Source organism: Schistocerca nitens, chromosome 2, assembly GCF_023898315.1.
Source record: "Schistocerca nitens isolate TAMUIC-IGC-003100 chromosome 2, iqSchNite1.1, whole genome shotgun sequence".
NCBI classification, from domain to species: domain Eukaryota; kingdom Metazoa; phylum Arthropoda; class Insecta; order Orthoptera; family Acrididae; genus Schistocerca; species Schistocerca nitens.
In genome coordinates, this window is record NC_064615.1 from 408,239,538 (window position 1) to 408,258,133 (window position 18,596).

Consider the following 18,596-nt stretch of genomic DNA (forward strand, 5'->3'; position numbering starts at 1 on the left):
CCTGGACAGGAACGTTGTTATCCGTTAATCCAACTCCACAGAAGCGACATTTTTTGAACGGAATGACAATAAAAACAGGAAGACTTATCGTTGTTGCACACAGTCATCCCATAACGATGCTCTCTGTGGCACAGTTCAGAGTCGTCCCCTTGTCGTCACTGACGCAGGCTGATGTGGAAAAACACCGTTATTTGCTGATTGGGAAATGTCTCAGCGCCTAGGCTGTCGATTCACGTAGCAGTTCAGTTGCTTTCATAGGAATTGCGGAAGTGTCTGTATTTTCTCTGTGAGTGAATTTCAACCCTAGTATCTCTGGAAACCAACAGTGTCCAGTCGGCACTGCTTACATATAGTCCAGAATATCTTTTATGATGCTTACATAACAATGAAGACCGGCAGCCTTCGTTATTGCAGTGAACTTGTGTATTGCAAAATATACCAGTTTAAGTATTCACAAACGTTATATTCACCTTTTCAAGATATTCGAAATGTAATTGGAAATGTGCACAACTTTATTCTTTAAAAATGTTCTTAGATCAGACTTTTCTATGTTATTAAATAGATTGAGATGAATCAAATCATTTGCATTTTACTTTTGTAATCTGTCAGTATCACGGGTTGTTTATAAGAAAACAGAGGTTCCCATCTTAAGAGCGACAGCCTGAATAATTTTACCGGACACAATAATTGACCCGGACTCGTAGACACGAGCAGTAGGGTTTAAATTTTGTCACGACCACATTATGTTAGATTTCCTCAGATTCGCCAAATCACGTGGATGAATACCGTCGTGGTTTCTTCACAAAGCTCGCTTCCAATTTCACGCCTCATCCTTGTCCAGTGTCCGTTTATATTGCGTCTCGATTTCGTTGTCCACAAGACATTGACTCCCAAACTCATCATCTTTGTGAAGGTAGTGGAAGAAAACAGTAACCATGTGCCTTGGGACATACACTCCCTTTTGAAAAATTGCTGTGTGTGGGCTCCTTCAAGAAAACACTGTTGCATTGCAGACACGCGTGATGTTGATACACAGGGTGTTTCAAAAATATTGATCGAATCTCCCACTGTATTTTATCTATGGGTGAAGATAGAAAATTGGGCTGAATCTCATCTTCCGCGCAGGACAGAGAAGTTTTTGATTTCGAAAGAACTATCCGATTTTACGAAGCTACATCTTCTACGTGCACAGCCTTACGATTTTGCGTTAAGGATCTAAGTTTTCATTTAGTTTTCATAAATATTCAATGCGCCCTCCACCGGAAGCACGACAACATCCAGATGGTTGTCAAACTCGCCCCATACATTTGTGAGCATGTCTAGAGCTGTTGTATCCACTGGTGTCACTGTGCGGTCTCGCAGTTTCCACAGAGTTGTTGAAAGGGGAGGCGCATACACGGAGTCTTTCAGAAGAAACGCCAGTTAAAAACTTCAATCTCATAGGTCAGTGGTCTAATTCGAAATCCTTACACCATGGTTCAGGTGGCTCATCTGTATACTAAGCGGCCAATACGAAAGCAGATACCTGTTGGAGGTTGCCTATCTAAGAGCTTCCAAGGACAACAAAAATTTTATTTTCGTTACGAAGTGCTACCCAAATGTTCCCGGAATATGTGAGTAGTTGGTGAAGTCCAGTTAATACGACGAAACGCCACCTGATGATACCTTATGTATCCTTTGAGAGTTTGTGTCTCAAGCGGCTTTCTCAAAGGTTGTCGCGTGTAGTTTTTCTGCTCAATTTCCAATTTTCGTGCATTGTGTGTCGTGCGAAATTGACGAAGATAGTTGTATGGGAACAACGTGTGAACATAAACGTTTGTTTAAGTCTCGGAGAATCGCTACATAAACGCATGACGTGCTGAAGCATTTGGAGAAGTCGCCATAGGTCACAGTCAAACGTAAGCTGTTTTAAAAGTTTTCAAGATGGCAGCCATGGCCGGCATTGCTTCTGAGGATACAGATGACGTTCGGAATACGTGATTTGACGATAGTAGGCAAACCATCCAGGAATGTTACGCTGAGTTTGTAACAAAAAACAAAATGCCAGTTGTTCCTCATCCGCTATATTCACCGTGTGACTTTTTTTTAAAGTTGTCCAGGCTGAAACTCAAGTTTGTGTTTCACACAGTTTAGGAAATTGGAACAGAATCGCAATTGGTACTAAATAGGCTCATGAAAACTGCATTCCAACGATCTTTCGGATCATGGAAACAACTAGGAACGATGTATGCATCTCTCAAGTGGACTACTTTGTAGGTTATGGTGACAAACAATATCTGGATAAAGGGTGATTTTATTTATTCGGGTATTCCGGGAACTTTTGGCTGTCACCTCGTATTTAGCGTAATTATTGGACCTAATTAAAAAAATTTAAATGCTGTCATAACCTACTCATTAAGAGGTATAAACTTATGTTAGTCTTTTAACACATTACGGCAAGTATTGCAGTTAGAAACTATGCATTTGTCTTGAGTCAGCGTAACTCAGTAAGCTTAAATTACCTCGACTACACTCATCCAGTATTTGAGAACGAGAGCTCTTAGCGACTTCCAACAAAATTGCAAACCTTCATGACACTTTTTCTCGCTGACACCCCCCACAAAATGATAGAAGGAAAAAAAGTTATCGGTTATCGTCTAATAGTTGTTCGCTATTCTTGCAGTAAAACTTCAACATCGGTCACGCCGTTGTAATTTACTATTTCTTTACTAACTCTATTCCCAACACATTTTGCAGGCGGTGTCCACGTATACTACGTGACTTCATAAACATTGACATGCGTGAAAAACTAGCTTTTGCGCAGATTGCCCAGATTATACTCAGCCAGTGTTTCATAATGAGAGCATTTAAGGACTTCCAACGATCTTTAAACGTAATTGCAAAAATTTTCTAAACTTTTTGTCGGTTACATGCTTAGCATCAACATATTAACTCATTTGTAAAGCAATCAGAAGTTTGACACTGCTCCATACACGTATTTTTGTTTCATTAGAGAATCAGGATTTTATTGGTTTTTAGGAAACTGGAATACATGCATGTACGGTGCTCCGCTTTTTTCGATGTGCCTGTGCCGATGAATCCGAATCACAGTGAAACTTTGCATTTTTACCCACACACTAAGTCATGTTAGGTGCCAAAGAAATTTATGGAGAAACTAGAATCTAATAGTGCACCTTTTTATTTGTTGTTTGACATTAACCCCACTCCACTATTCATTCCCTTCCTCCTCCCCCCCCCCCTCCCACCAAAAACAAAAATCTCTGTCGCTGGTATTGCTCTCAAATTTGTTTACATGTAGAGCTGCATCTGAATTGTATAAGCCACCATATGATGTGTATTAGAGGGGTCATATTGTACAAGTATCAACCCATCTTACACCATTCACGGATTATGTAGGCTTCTCATTTGCGTGGTCAAACGTAGTTCCTCTGGCGACCCTGTTATTTTACCTTAGATGAGAGAGTATGCCTTGTACCTCTATCTGGTAATAGTGAGTTTTGTTCATTGTATTTCCGCACTTAAATTATTCGTGTTTTAATGCTAGGATGAAGATAGAGTACCAGCCATCACCCTTACCAGGTGTCGGAAACAGCATCAAACCACACTTGATCGTCAATTTGGTGGCTCAGAGAGGGGGTTCAATGTGCAGCAATAAAAATTTTTGATGTTTTGCCCTGCAACGTAAAATGTGTGACAGATAGCGAAGGAAGTTTTAAATCTAATTTAAAATCATTTCTCCTGGATAACTCGTTCTGTTCCATTGAAGAATTTCTGCTTAGAAAGTGGTAACCAGTAAAAAAAAAAAAAAAAAAAAAAAAAAAACATATTTTTAAGTGTAGCTGCATGAATGGACATAAACTGATATGTTCATTAAGGTCAGCACTAATTATGTATACAGGTCCTGTAAACTGATTCGTTCATCATTTCGACAAATGGTTCAAATGGCTCTGAGCACTATGGGACTTAACATCTGTGGTCATCAGTCCCCTAGAACTTAGAACTACTTAAACCTAACTAACCTAAGGACATCACACACATCAATGCCCGGGGCAGGATTCGAACCTGCGGCCGTAGCGGTCACGCAGTTCCTGACTGAAGCGCCCAGAACCGTCATTTCGACAAAGAAACCGTTCAGATGATCTATGTAACTGACTAACTAAGTAAATAACTTGATCTGGTTCATGACCATGTCCCGCAAAAAAGCTTTATAATTTCTTGATTCAGAAAAGCATTTGACAGTTTGTGACAACCATTTAAAATTGCTGAGTACCGGTCCACGTTTGTGACTGGGTTCAGGACTTCAGATAGAACTCAACATGTCGGTTTTAACGGAACAAAATCGACAGCTGCAAAGGTAATTTCAGGTGAACCTCAAGAAAGTGTGAAAGAATCTTTACTGTTTACAATATCTGTAAACGATATACTGGATAACGTCGTAAGCTCCGTAAGACTCCTCGCAGGTGATGTGGTTGTGTATAAGAAGACGGTAGCAAACTGCAGGAAGATCTGTAGAGGATTAATGGTTGCTGTAGGAACTGGCAGTTGATCCTGAACGTAAAAAGAAGTGACTTATTGCGTATAGACGAAGAAATCCACTACTGCACAACTGTTCTATTGGTGACAAATCACTTAAACAGTAAATACCGTAAAACACCAAGGAGTAATCATGCGGAGCGACCTAAAATGGAATGACCACTTAAATCAAATACTCGTAATAGGAAGAGCAGATGCGAGCTGAGATTCATAGGAGGAGGAGACTAGTTTTTAGCGTTCCGCCCGACAACGAGATCATTGGAGATGGAGCTCAAGTTCGGATTATGGAAGGTTGGAGAAGGAATCGGCCGTGTCCTTTCAGAGGAATCATCCTAGAATTTGCCTGAAGCAATTTAGGGAAATCACGGAAAACATAAATCAGGATGACCGGAGGCGGGTTTAAACCGCCATTCTCCCGAATACGAGTGCATTGTGCTAACCACTGCGACAACTCGCTCGGTTTTATAGGAAGACTCTTATGGGCATGTAATTCTTCCACGAAAGAAGTAGCTTGCAAAACACTTGTTCAACCGCCTGGGACTCGTACCAGGTTGGTACAATAGAAGAGATTGAGAAGATTGAACGGAGAGCGGTGCGACCCATCGTGGGATCGTTTAGTCAGCGCGAGAGCTTTACGGAGATGCTCAACAAATCCCAATGGTAGACGCTGCAAAAGAGGCGTCGTGCATCACGTAAATGGAACAGGGAAAGGGGCCAGAGGTACAGCCCACTGCACAGTGTACGAGGTGTGTGTGAGAGAAGTAATGAGACTGACAACACTGCGTGCAACCTGCCAACGCTGTGTTGCTCTGGCCGGCCGGTGTGGCCGAGCGGTTCTAGGCGCTTCAGTCTGGAACCGCGCGATCGCTACGGTAGCAGGTTCGAATCCTGGATGTGTGTGATGTCCTTAGGCTAGTTAGGTTTAAGTAGTTCTAAGTTCTAGGGGATGGATGACCCTGAGGTCATAGTGCTCAGAGCCATTTGAACCATTTTGGTGTTGCTCTACTTGTGTAGACCAGTGTGTTCATCCCTTCCAGAACTTCAGTGCGAGTTTGTTCCGCTCAGCCACCACGTGTTTCTTGACAGCACCATCGATGCTGTTTGTGCTTTTGTTGTATGTTAGGACAATGGGACAGCTGAATTTAGAGCAACGGTATGCCATCAAGTTTTGTGTTAAACTTAGGGGCTCCGCGAGTGTGACCATTGACAAGCTGCACGAGGACTATGGGGTACATTCCTTATCAAGAGCACAAGTCTTTCGGTGGCGCAAATCATTTTTGAAAGGCCGAGAACACATTGAAGATGAACCTCGCTCAGGGAGACCTTCAACTTCAAAAAGCGACGAAAACGTAGAACGTGTGCGTGTGCTTGTGACATCAGACCGACGTTGAACAATAAGGATGATGAGTGACCTGTTAAACACTTTCACCGTACATCATGTTTTGGCTGAAATTTTGCACGCGCGAAAGGCGCGAAAGGTTTGTGCAAAAATGGTGCCGAAAAACCTCACAATTGAGCAGGACAGTCGAGGAAACGCGTCCCTTTGAACTTCTTGAGAGGAATGCCAAAGACTACTAATGGTTCAGTTACGGGTGACAGATCCTGGGTTTTTGGATAAGATCCTGAGACAAAGCGGCAAAGTAGGGAGTGGCACAACGAGACATCACCTCGACCAAAAATAAAAAAATATCTAATGGGTAAATCGAAGATCACAACAATGTTTTTCTTTACAATAGGGGTAGAACTTGTTCCTCCAGGACAAATCATCAACCAAGCGTTTTACAAAGTGTCCTTGAAAGACCCAGGAAAAGAGGAATCGAGTTGGACCAGACATTGCAGATAAGTGGATTCTGCCCCATAGCAACGCCTCATGTCACACGGCCGCTTCCATCACCAAATTTTTGACCTCAAAAGACATCCCTGTTGTTGCACAGCCCACCTGTTCACCTGATCTGAGTCCTAGTTACTTTTTTCTCGAAATTTAAAAACGAAGTTAAAGGACGTCATGAATTCATTCTGGAGACAATTCAAACGAATATGACCGACATGTTCAAGGTCCTACGAGCCTTTCAGCGCTGCTACCAAGACCAGGAACGACGAGTCAGGCGGTGTATAGCTGCCGAACGGAGCTGCTTTCAAGGATACAATATTGTTGTTGTTGCTTTTTTAATTGTGGTAGGTCCAAAAGCAGTCTCATTACTTTTCTCACACATCTCGTAAGATGACTTGCAGAGTATACAGGGTGAAAAGTGTTTAAACCGACAAACTCTGGGAGGTTGTAGGGGACATCAAAACAAATATTTTTCCCTACTGTCATTTTTTTCCTATGAGGAGTATTTAAACCGGTAGAGGAAGATTTCTCTGGCGGCAAATTAAATAAACCAACAAACACTTTTCCATTTTTGTGACCAAGAGACAACACATTAACACAACCCAATTTCAATTACAGTAGATTTTCAAAAATGCCTCCATTGACACGTAAACAAAGGTTACACCGTCGGATCATGTTCTGTCTTGACACGGGCAAAAACCGCAGGAGTATCCTGAATTGTTCCTGCTGCTGCTTCTATCCGGGCAACCAGATCCTCTTCTGATGCTACAGGAGTTGCGTAAACAAGGTTGCGCATCTCTCCCCACACAAAAAAGTCCAGAGGGCTCATATCTGAGGATCGAGCAGGCCATGGTATGGGACCACCTCTGCCAATCCACGTTTCTTGGAACCATCGGTCCAGGAATCGACGCATACGACGACTGAAATGTGCCGGCGCCCCGTCATGTTGGAACCACATGCGTTGTCTTGTAGGGAGCGGGACGTCTTCCAGCAATTCTGGTAATGCTCCGTCGTGAAAACTGTAGTAGTGCTTGCTATTTAATGGCCTAGGTAGCACATACGGTCCAATTAAACAGTCCCCAATAAAACCGACCCACACATTAACGAGAAACCGCACTTGATGTGCGCTAGTAGCTGTGGCATGTGGGTTATCCTAACTCCAAACATGCGAATTTTGCATGCTGAAGACTCGATCACGCCCGAACGTTGCTTCATCGGGAAACAAAACAGAGGATGGAAATGTAGGATGCATTTCACACCGTTCCAGGTACCACTGTGAAAACTGTGCTCTGGGTGAATAATCAACTGGTTCCAGGTTGTGGACACGCTGTAAGTAAAATTGACGTAACAACTGCTCTCGAAGGACTGTTCTTACATTCTGATTCGTCCCCATGTTACGTGCAATTGCACGAGTGCTGATTGAAGGATCCCGCGCCACATGCTGCAAGGCAGCTTCCCCAACTTGCAGCTTGCGTCCCTGTCCAGGTAATCTGCTAAATGACCCGGTCTCACGCAGACGTTGGTACACAGCAGCAAAGATTGTATGATGCGGGATACGGCGATTAGGATATTGCTATTGATAAACCCGCTGTGCAGCTCGTCTGTTGTGGTGCGCTACATAATACACACCAACCATATTAGTGTACTCACTCCAGGTGTGTCGCTCCATTAGTAAACAGAGACAATGCACTACTACACTGGTGGACAGCAGTTGCCTACAACTGAAGAGCGTAATACGCCGTCAAACAACTGAAGATCGTAATACGGCCTTCACCGGTTTAAATAATCCTCATAGGAAAAAATGACATTAGGGAAAAATATTTGTTTTGATGTCCCCTACAACCTCCCAGAGTCTGTCGGTTTAAATACTCGTACTTTTCACCCTGTAGATACTATACTAGCGGCTCCGGCAGTTAACCCAGTGAACCGCCTGTTGTTTTGATGAGGTACTCTTATCGATCCCTTAGTAAACGCTGACGTAAGGAGTTAAACAAACAGCACCCCGATTACAACCTGGTGGCGCGGTGTCCGTGGAGCAGGCGAGCTGCAAAGCGCGGTAACTGGAGGCGAGCGGTTGGTTAGAGGCGGACGGCGACGGCAGGCGTGGGCACGTGTAGGCGCCCGAGAGCGGCTGTGCGCGGCTCCGTATTGACCGCCCTGCACGCTTCCCGCCGCACGCTTCCCGCCGCCGAGCCGAGCAAACAGCCGCACCGCAGCGTGGACCTCACTGGCTCTGACGAGCGCGAGCTCGTTTTCTGTACAGCCGGCTTATCCACGCAGAACGTGGCACGGACCCCGCGTTGTCAGTGGCGCCACAACGCGTTGTTTATTTTACCACGTTTCTGTTAGTTCGCTTTCTTGTCTGTTCGCTGTACAGATTTTGCAATTGATTTTATACCAACTTACCGGTGAGCCAGAGACTTGAAATTTTACATGCAGCTCGGAACAGGGTGACAATGCTTTAGTAATGCGCTTTCTTGTCTGTCTGATCCACCTAGCTTCTGTGCGAGCGAAGGTGAAAAGAATTGGCAAAGCATGGTATTTCGGCTGCCCCGCAGGATCGGTGTTGTGTTGGCAGAAGAGCCAACAACGTGTTACGAGAGGAGGCCGAAATGCACGCGTTTAGCTCACGCAGGCTGGTGTGAGGAGGGAAGGACTATACTGACGTGAGGTCTGGAACATGACAAGGAATTAGAATTCAGAAAGAGGACGTAATTAGTTTGATACTTAACTTTAATCCATTAATGACGAATGTCGCTCTTGACGGTACACGAGTCACAATATTATCTGTTCAGAAGACATAGTAACTGAATATGGCGCCTTGCTAGGTCGTAGCAAATCACGTAGCTGAAGGTTATGCTAAACTGTCGCCGCGCAGGATTATCCGAGCGGTCTAAGGAGCGGCAGCCATGGATTGTGCGGCTGGTCCCGGCGGAGGTTCGAGTCCTCCCTCGGGCTTGGATGTGCGTGTTTGGCCTTAGGATAATTTACGTTAAGTAGTGTGTAAGCTTAGGGACTGATGACCTTCGCAGTTAAGTCCCATAAGATTTCACACACATTTGAACATTTTTTTGCTAAACTGTCGTATCTGCAAATGAGAGCGTATGTAGACAGTGAACCATCGCTAGCAAAGTCGGCTGTACAACTGGGGCGAGTGCTAGGGAGTCTCTCTAGACTAGACCTGCCGTGTGGCGGCGCTCGGTCTGCAATCACTGATAGTGGCGACACGCGGGTTCGACGTATACTAACGGACCGCGGCCGATTTAAAGGCTACCACCTGGCAAGTGTGGTGTCTGGCGGTGACACCACAGGTGTATTGTACGGGTAGTATCGGAATGTGTTCCAGGCGATATGCGAGCGGGTGGGCGCATCTGAGCAGAGAGAGAAGGGAAGAGGGGATGGATAGAGCTTGTCTGTCTAGTACAAATGTCAGTGATTTTAAACTAAATTTCCGATGACTTACAGCCTCGAAATTTTGAACATAACGTAGAAGTTGATGGCAATGCAATATGAACTCGCTTTCTTGCCTGGTAGTTGGTGGCGTGTACTTTGTATTCCATTCCCTCCCCCCCTCCCCCCTCCCCCCCTCCCCCACGTTATCTGGTCCAGTCGCAAATATAAGCTCGAATCACTGATTTTTACCTTCATGGTCTTTTTGCGTCATGTACATAGGAGGAAGCATTTTATTGGTTGAGACAGGTGAAGAAAAACCGAAATAAACCTGAAATTTACCACGCATCACTGTTGTATTCTCATCAAAATATTTGAAATCAGTTGAATATTTTCAGGTACACAAATCTAAAAAGTAGTAAATAATTATGTAAACAACAATAAATGTTTAAAAATGGTTCAAATGGCTCTGAGCACTATGGGACTTAACATCTGAGGTCATCAGTCCCCTACAACTCAGAACTACCTAACTAACGTAAGGACGTCACATACATCCATGCCCGAGGCAGGTGAAGTGGCTAGAACTGCGCGGCCACACCGGCCGGCAATAAATGTTTAATATACCACGTTTTCGTGGGCAACGGCCTTGCCGCAATGGATACACCGGTTCCCGTGAGATCACCGAAGTTAAGCGCTGTCGGACGTGGTCGGCACTTGGATGGGTGACCATCCAGGTCGCCATGCGCTGTTGCCATTTTTCGGGGTGCACTCGGCCTCGTCATGCCAATTGAGTAGTAGCGGCTTCGGTCAAGAATACCATCTTAACGACCGGGAGAGCGGTGTGCTGACCCCACGCACCTCCTATCCGCATCCTCCTCTGAGGATGACACGGCGGTCGGATGGTCCCGATTGGCCACTCGTGGCCTGAAGACGGAGTACCACGTTTTTTAATTGGACTAAAAAATATAAAATAATTTCACCTACCCCTCGACAGATGCCTTACCCCCATACAGGTAGTCCTGAAAATTTGTGGCTGTGAATTTGTCATAGCTTTGAAAGTACTTGTAATATTTATAACCAAACACGAGGGGCTGTTGAAGTATATAATTGATGCATGAATAGTTCACCTCCTTGCTATTACATCTACCTTAATTTTTTTTTTTTTAATCTTACAAGTATTTTCATAGCTATTAAAAATTCAAATCACAAATTTGCAGGACTACCTGTATATGGTTTGTAATCTATGCGGGGCTAGGGGAAATTATTTTATACTTTTTAGTCCGATTGTTCTGCACTTGGCCCACATGTAGCCAAGGTTGTTGCGACTACGCTGCAGACGTTTTGCTGCGAAGCCCATACGCATCCTCCATAAAGTTCCGATCTCTCCCCGGCTATTGTCATATCTTTGCAGCCTTGGAGAAGGAAATTCGTGGCCTTCTATTTGCTTCAGGCGAAGAGGTGCGCGCCAGTGTACGATCATTATTCCGCAGCAGGAGAAACAGTTATGGCGATTACTTTTAAAATATTAAACGGTTTACTTACTCTTTTTCCATCTGTCTTCGTTTGAGTGCCCCTCACAGAATAAATTGATCGTCTCCGAATATTATTGTGTTTATAAATGAGTAGTTCATTTTTACGCCCGTTTTCTGACGACTTCATCGATTTACAGGGTCATTCAGCTATGCTGTTCACTTCAGATATTCCCTGAACCATTTAAGACGTGATTTTGTTTTCACCAGATGAATTGTGAAAAAGTCCTCAGTAATTGGCGTACAGTCTCTTCTCATAACTACATTAATGAAGGAGGTATCGGCGTCAACTTCGCTTTTTCAAACGAAACTACAGTACTTTCTGCTCCTAGTATAGTAGTTGTAAAAGAGATGAATATTATGGCATCAATATTGCAGATTTCTTCTGTTTCCAGTGGATGACATTATTTATAATACTGAAATCCTAATTATTTTACGAGAAAAAATTTTTTGAAAACAATATATTGAAAACCGAAGTTCGAACTTATTCCCGAGATTTTCTCATCCCTCTTCATTACAGCAAGTGAGCTGTTTTCAAAGGGGGAATTCAGATTCCCGCAATGTGATACACACATGACGCAATGCATCATTGATAGAAAGAAATATGCGCCGAAGTCTTTATACTGTTCTTTTCCTCCATTAGTGTAACTACCATTCCGTGAATGGAGATGTTGTTTAACGTCCAAGTGTGCATCTTCTGGAGTAATCCCGGCCGACGCATACGAAGTAAAAACGGCAAGTAGCGATAAGCTCTAAGCTTCTCAAAGGATTACGTTTTACGAAGACTAGGGTTATCGAAGTGACGCAGCACGCAAAGATAAATCACACATACTCCCACCGTCCACATCAACACTGGGAAAGATGGGGTAATCTAACTGCTGCCTTGTTGGTGACGAATAATTGGATCATTTGTAGGGACTGTATTAGTGAACAGTTTTTACTTTGAGCGTGGAAGATCTCGGGAATTTAGTGTGGTTTCTTTACCATGTCAAGAGTAGTTAGTGACCCTTCCTTTATGTAAACTAGCCAGGATCGCAGAAATTGCGCAGCAAGTCCTGCAAGTGTATGACGGAAGTACCGCACCACTGTTTCCCAGTCACTTATACATCATGAATTTCGTTTTCTGTACTCCTCGACAGCCCAAATTGTAATTTGCTATCATAGTCACGCTGTCTGCATTTTTCGTCAACGGGGAGGGGGTAATTTACCCACACAATATCTACCTTAGTGAGCAATGCGTTATATGTGCGGACCGAAGTGTTATTTAGCAGTTTCTGTTGTAGGTTATAGAACGTAGCTCTTAAAACAAGTAATTGTAGGCTGTAGAGTACAAAGAAGACGGTGCAGTTTACCTAGCTCGGCATTACAGTGACGTACCAAGAAAACTGGAGGTAGTCTCAAATTGTGAATGGAAGCCGTCTTCCCTTCCTCCGGTCTTCGAAATGACATACCAGTCAATTTTATGGGACACACAGTTAAACGTTCACTCCGACCTACGGCGAAACTTTGCATTTTCACCCACACAAATTACTGCCAGAGGTGAAAGAAGCAATAAGCGACAGAAAGAAGTTTCGGAGGATTGCAACTGAAACCCACTGAGTCACCGAGAAAGTAACTGTTTAGTAGCGCGTTGGTCCACCTGTGTAACGCAGTAGAGCGGCGATTCTGCGTGGCGTGGATTCGACAGGTCCTTCGTATTGTAGATGTGAGTGGTGTCTGTTCCGTCTGACACGTACGACAGAACAGACACCACTCGCGATGAAGCAGGCGGGACATGTACATGAATAGGCTAGTTGTTTTGAGAGGAATGAAAAGGAAACGGGATGGAAAAAGATACGAAGTAAGTAACGACTTCCAGCCGGACACGGCATTGCGGCAATACAACGGCGAGAGTTGAAAATTTGTGCCGAACCGGGACTCGAATCCGAATGCTCCGCTCCTCTAGAATGGTTACCGTAACCGCCTCACCCATGCGGACACGATTTCCATCAGATCCAAATTCCCAACTTCCCGTTCGCCGCACTGCAACGACTCCCGCCCTTTCATTCCCCTACTCGAAGAGTTCTGATTCCTGTAGGAGTTCGGATGTTGGTTGTCCATCCGCAATGAAACATTTTCATCAGACAGCCGTTGCGCCCATTGAATTATGGATATGAGTTATGTTTGATGAAAAAGTTTCAGTGAGGATGCACACCCAAGTCTGAATTCCTGCGGGTATCAGAAATCTGCGAGCAGGGGGTTAACGGGTGGGGGGTCCTTCCGGTCTGGCGAGCGTGAAGTAGGGAATTTGGGTATGACAGAAAGAGAGTCCGCATGGCTGAGGCGGTTAAGGTAACCGTTCTAGAGAAGCGGAACATTCGGGTTCGAGTCCCCGCCCAGCGCAAATTTTCAACTCTCGTCGTTGCATTGCCCCAATGCCCTGTGCGGCTGGAATTCATTATTTCCTTCCTATATCTTTCTCATCTCGTTTCCGTTCCATTCCTTTCACCCCAACTATTCATGTTCAAATGGCTCTGAGCACTATGGGACTTAGCTGCTGAGGTCATCAGTCCCCTAGAATTTTGAACTACTTAAACCTAACTAACCTAAGGACATCACACAAATCCATGCCCGAGGCAGGATTCGAACCTGCGACCGTTGCGGTAGCGCGGTTTCAGACTGTAGCGCCTAGAACCGCTTGGCCACTCCGGCCGGCTATCCAACTATTCATGTGTAAGTCCTTGGTAGATATCCGGAAGTACACTGTGTGGCACCAAATGTCTACACACAGGTCACACAGTTCTCTTGAATCACGGGCGGGTGATATGTGGACGCAGAGTTGGCACCGTATAGCGTCCCAGATGTGTTCCATCGTGTTGACACCAGGCGAATTTGGTGGCCAAGAAATTAACGTGAGTTCACTATCATGCTCCTCAATCCACTGTTGGACGATTCTGGTCTTGTGATACGGACAGTTACCACGCTCGAAGACGCCGTCGCCGTCGGGGAAGACATAAAGCATGAAGGGATGCGGATACTTCCCAATAATGTTTACTTAGTTCAATGTTTCATTGTGCCTTCGATTATTACCTCAAGTCCCATGAGAGCTCAGGTGAATGTTCTCATTGCACAATACTGTTGCCACTGGCGTGTATCCGTAATGCGGTGAATGTTTCGAAGACCCGTGCGTCTGACTGACGGCATATCCGACACGACCGTCGACCTTGTGTAAGAAGGATCGTGATTCATCCGACCAGGAGATCCGTTTCCATTGATCTGCAGTCCAGTCTCGATCATCCCGTTCCCTACCAAGGTACTCGTAATAGACGATGTCGTCGGGTCAGGAGCACTGAACGGTGTGGTTGAAAACACTCGTCCGTCCTGAGCCAGCATTGTACACTGTCATCAGACCTGCCACAGATCCCCGTGTATACACTGATAATCCAAAACATTATGACCACTGCACACCGCGACTTTGGCTGCCGCCTGGTGGCGTTGCGGGTACCTGAAGCGGTAACAAAAGTATGTAAACGGAGCAGACACGAAGGATCACCCTAGCGAAGATATAGGCTACAAATGGGAAAATCCTTTGAAATAAGCGACTTTGACAAAGTGCAGATTATTATTACGCAGAGTCTGCGAAAGAGTATCTCGGAAACGGCGAAGCTGGTCGAACGTTCGCGTGCTACTGTCGTGGGCATCTACGGAATGCAGCAGTATGACAGTGAAACTACCACTAGGCGCTAAATGGTTGAACGCCCTTGACCCTTCGCAGAACTTGAGGTTTGGAGGCTTGTCTGCTGTGTAAAATAGGACAGTTGGTTATGTGTGGCATGTCTGCCGAAAGACCGCATTGCTGATGCGACACGCACAAGTGTTTCGGAGCACACCGTTCATCGTAAATTGTTGAACGTGGAGGTCCGCAGCAGACTACCCCTGTGTGTTCAGATGACCAAACGACGACGTCAATTACGATTGCAGTAGGCTTAAGACCATCGGGATTCGACAGCCGATCAACGGCAACCCGTCAGCTCGTCCGGTGAATCACTTTTTTTTCTGAATTAAACCGATGGTCGTCTCCACAAACGCGTTCGTCGGGGTGACCGACGGCTCGGAACATGCAGTACGCCACGGACGAAGGGCTGGCGGGAGCAGTATTATGCTACGGGAGACATTCTCCTGCGCATCCATGGGACCTGTGGTAGTAATCGTAGACGCGCTGACAACCGAGAACCACCTGCTTCCCTTCAAGCTTGCTGTCTTCCCCGACGGTGATGTCATCTTTCAGCGGTATAATTGTCCATGTCTCGGAGCCAGAACCGTGCAGCAGTGGTTTGAAGAGCATTATAGGGAACTCAGGTTGATGTCTCGGTGATCAAGTTCGCCTGATATAACTCCTAGATTCAGAAGGATGTAGGTTGCAGTAGGTACTTGGAGATGAAGAAGCTTGCACAGGATATAGTAGCATGGGGAGCTGCATCAAACCAGTCTCAGGACTGAAGACCACAACAGCAACAGAACCTGGGTTGCTATCGGGCGCTTTCACCGCGTACGCAAATTAGCGGCCCGTTGTTTACGCTAATTATATGACGTGTGCGTAGACATCTAATGCCACACATTTCCACAAACCTACCAACAAACTGTCGCATCCGTGATATGCAGAATCAGTGATGTATTTCGTTCCAAAGTTGGGCAAACAAGCTATTAAGCAGGTGGTCACAATGTTTTGGCTCATCGGAGTAATTCCTCACGTAATGGGCAAGCCTCGACGTTCTGTCGTGAGGCGTGGACGTCCACCACCTTGTTGCCTGTTTGTGGTTCCACCGTCCATCAGTCACGTCCACAGATGATCCCGATTGTAACAGGCGAACAGCTGACCACCATCCTCGTTTCAGAGGTCCTCGGTCCCAGGCGCCAAGACATGCCAATCTACCCTTTGTCAAAGTCGCTTATTGCCGTGGACTTCCCCATATGGCCCGTATAGTCGCTAGAATGATTCCCCTTTCGTCTCTTCTCCGCCTGTGCACTTTCCTTGCCGTGTCACGTTCCCGCAGTGCCAACAGGCGCTATTCAGTCTCGCGATGGACAGTTGTCAACATTTTGGCTCATTCGCAGTTTTGCAACGGAAACCAAAATAACTTCTGCGCTTTCGGCGGATCGTCACACATCTATAATTACCACACATATTGGCATTCGCTATAGCTGACATGTTTTGAATGCCGCTGTACCCAGATGGGTGATATCAGATAAACGAAAGTAAATAAACGTCATCTTTGCTAATGAAAATTTAATCTTAGAGCGTAAGCTTAATACACGTATGTAGTATCCGCAAGGTCGTGACAGCTCCGATTCACTACGCGGGCCCTCGAGATACATCACGGGCCGACGGTGGCTCGATAATAAGGAAAAGAACCCCTTGCGAGGGAAACCAAATCGCCGTGTGAGTCGATTTACGGGAAGCAGTGTTTCCGTACCCACGTAGAGAAGGGCACTGGAAGAAAGCACGCAGACCGCTAAGCAACACGCCACAACACACGCCCAGCCTACTACCGCCCGCAGGTAAACACCTCCGCCACCGGGTCTGCCCGTAGAACGTGTCGCGTGCGCCCTCCATGGCGCCCTCGCTGGCCTACAGGCTACTATCCTGCTGCGTTACCCACGCCAGTCCGTCTACTTCCATCGTGATACCCGCTGGCGGGGATACTAAAACCTACATTAGGAAAGCTTTCAGAGTATCATTACTGTTTCAGTTAAAGCTATGCGAATAAGATTCATTTGGTATCAAGGATGTCTGTCACTGCATTTTCTTTACCGAGACTGTAGCATAATTTGCAACATAAATTGTACATAAGAGTCTAACATCCTTCTTCGGATCGATAGTAACAGAGCTCACAAAACATTAGACATTGCATGGGATGCCGAGTACTCTCACATAAGCAAAAAAATTAAGCAGAATCCCATATGTATGATGATCTTGCACTTTGTTAGATAATAACCACATAAACAATTTAACACACCATCTCGCATGACCTGGGAACCAGTTGAAATTGTCCCGGTGACGGAAACAGATAAACTTTCCCATGTCAAGCACGATGGCGTGTTATATTGCTTATGGTTATTATCTAAGAAAGTGTAAGATCATCATACATATGGGATTCAGTTCTTTTTTTTCCCACAACGTGAGTGTGCTCAGCACTCCATACAGTGCCTAAGATGTTGCAAGTTCAATGATTATGGATTTGAAGATGGCCATTGAACCGGCTGAAACTGGTTGTCTGTGTAACAAAACCTGCGATCTAGGCAAATAAAGTATTCTGAAAGGATACTAGACTAACAAATATAGACGATCGCCTCCTGCTTCACTGACGATCTCAGGTAATCACAATAAATTGTACAGTGACTCGCCGACATTGTTTCACAATAAACATGTAGTAAAAAGGTTTCGTATTTAAAAAGTCTGAAACGACATGCGCAAATCTTAAAATTTACGAGCGACCCGTGAAATTGTTCTCAACACGAGCGTAAATACCGGAGAAGAGTTTTGTTAAAGGGACCCACACACTGGATTCGTTAGACATCGCTAAACAAACCTACCTCATCGCCAAAGATGCAGAAAAGATGCTTTTATTTTTCGAGAGATCTTAGAAAGGCAAGAAACAAGCCCATGTGCTATGGTGATTTTCTTGGTGGGTGAAAAGATTAGGATTTATTCTGCACTTCTGCGTATTTAATATTAAAGAGAATAATTTATAAAACAGAAAACATATAATACGTATCTTCCAAAGCTGGGATACTTCCTTTTTACGCTTTTTCTCCCGCCTCCCGATTATTCCATTATTTTTCCAGATTTTTAACTAGTTATCGTCAAACCTATGACATTTGTTTTGAGAATCCCCAGTCTCAGTTTCTTTGAGCAGTCTTCGAAAGTTCATTAGTCATTTTAATCGATATTCGTATCAAAGATTATAGAAATCAGTAAGTCGGGTGCGACCTGTATATCGATTGTTCTTTTTCTCCTTTATCGCGCATTTTTTTTATGATGTATACTCGTATTGCTCAATGTGCTGCTGTGTTTGGATTTGTGTTTTTGTGTGTTGTCATTGTGCGTAAGTGAAGTCGCCTATTATTCAACGTTTTTATAATCGGTATAAATTTTTAGGGAGGAGGTTATGATTGTTTTCTTCCCTGAATCCCTGGAATGATTTATTTTTCTATAAGCGGCTATAGATATTTAAATATAACTGAATAGTAATAGGCTACATAGCTAAGAGTTAAATATTGTGAAAATTTTACAGCTTTTTTTTTTAATGACATAGTTTTCCTGAAAATTTGTA

The 18,596-nt window shown here is 44.7% G+C and overlaps 1 protein-coding gene and 1 pseudogene across 1 annotated transcript in view; both read left to right on the forward strand.

The window, feature by feature from the left end:
• Window positions 1–18,596, forward strand: part of LOC126235055 (uncharacterized) — a 671,255-nt gene that overhangs the window by 4,368 nt on the left and 648,291 nt on the right. The window lies entirely within an intron of this gene.
• LOC126238694 (5S ribosomal RNA) lies at window positions 10,391–10,508 on the forward strand (annotated as a pseudogene).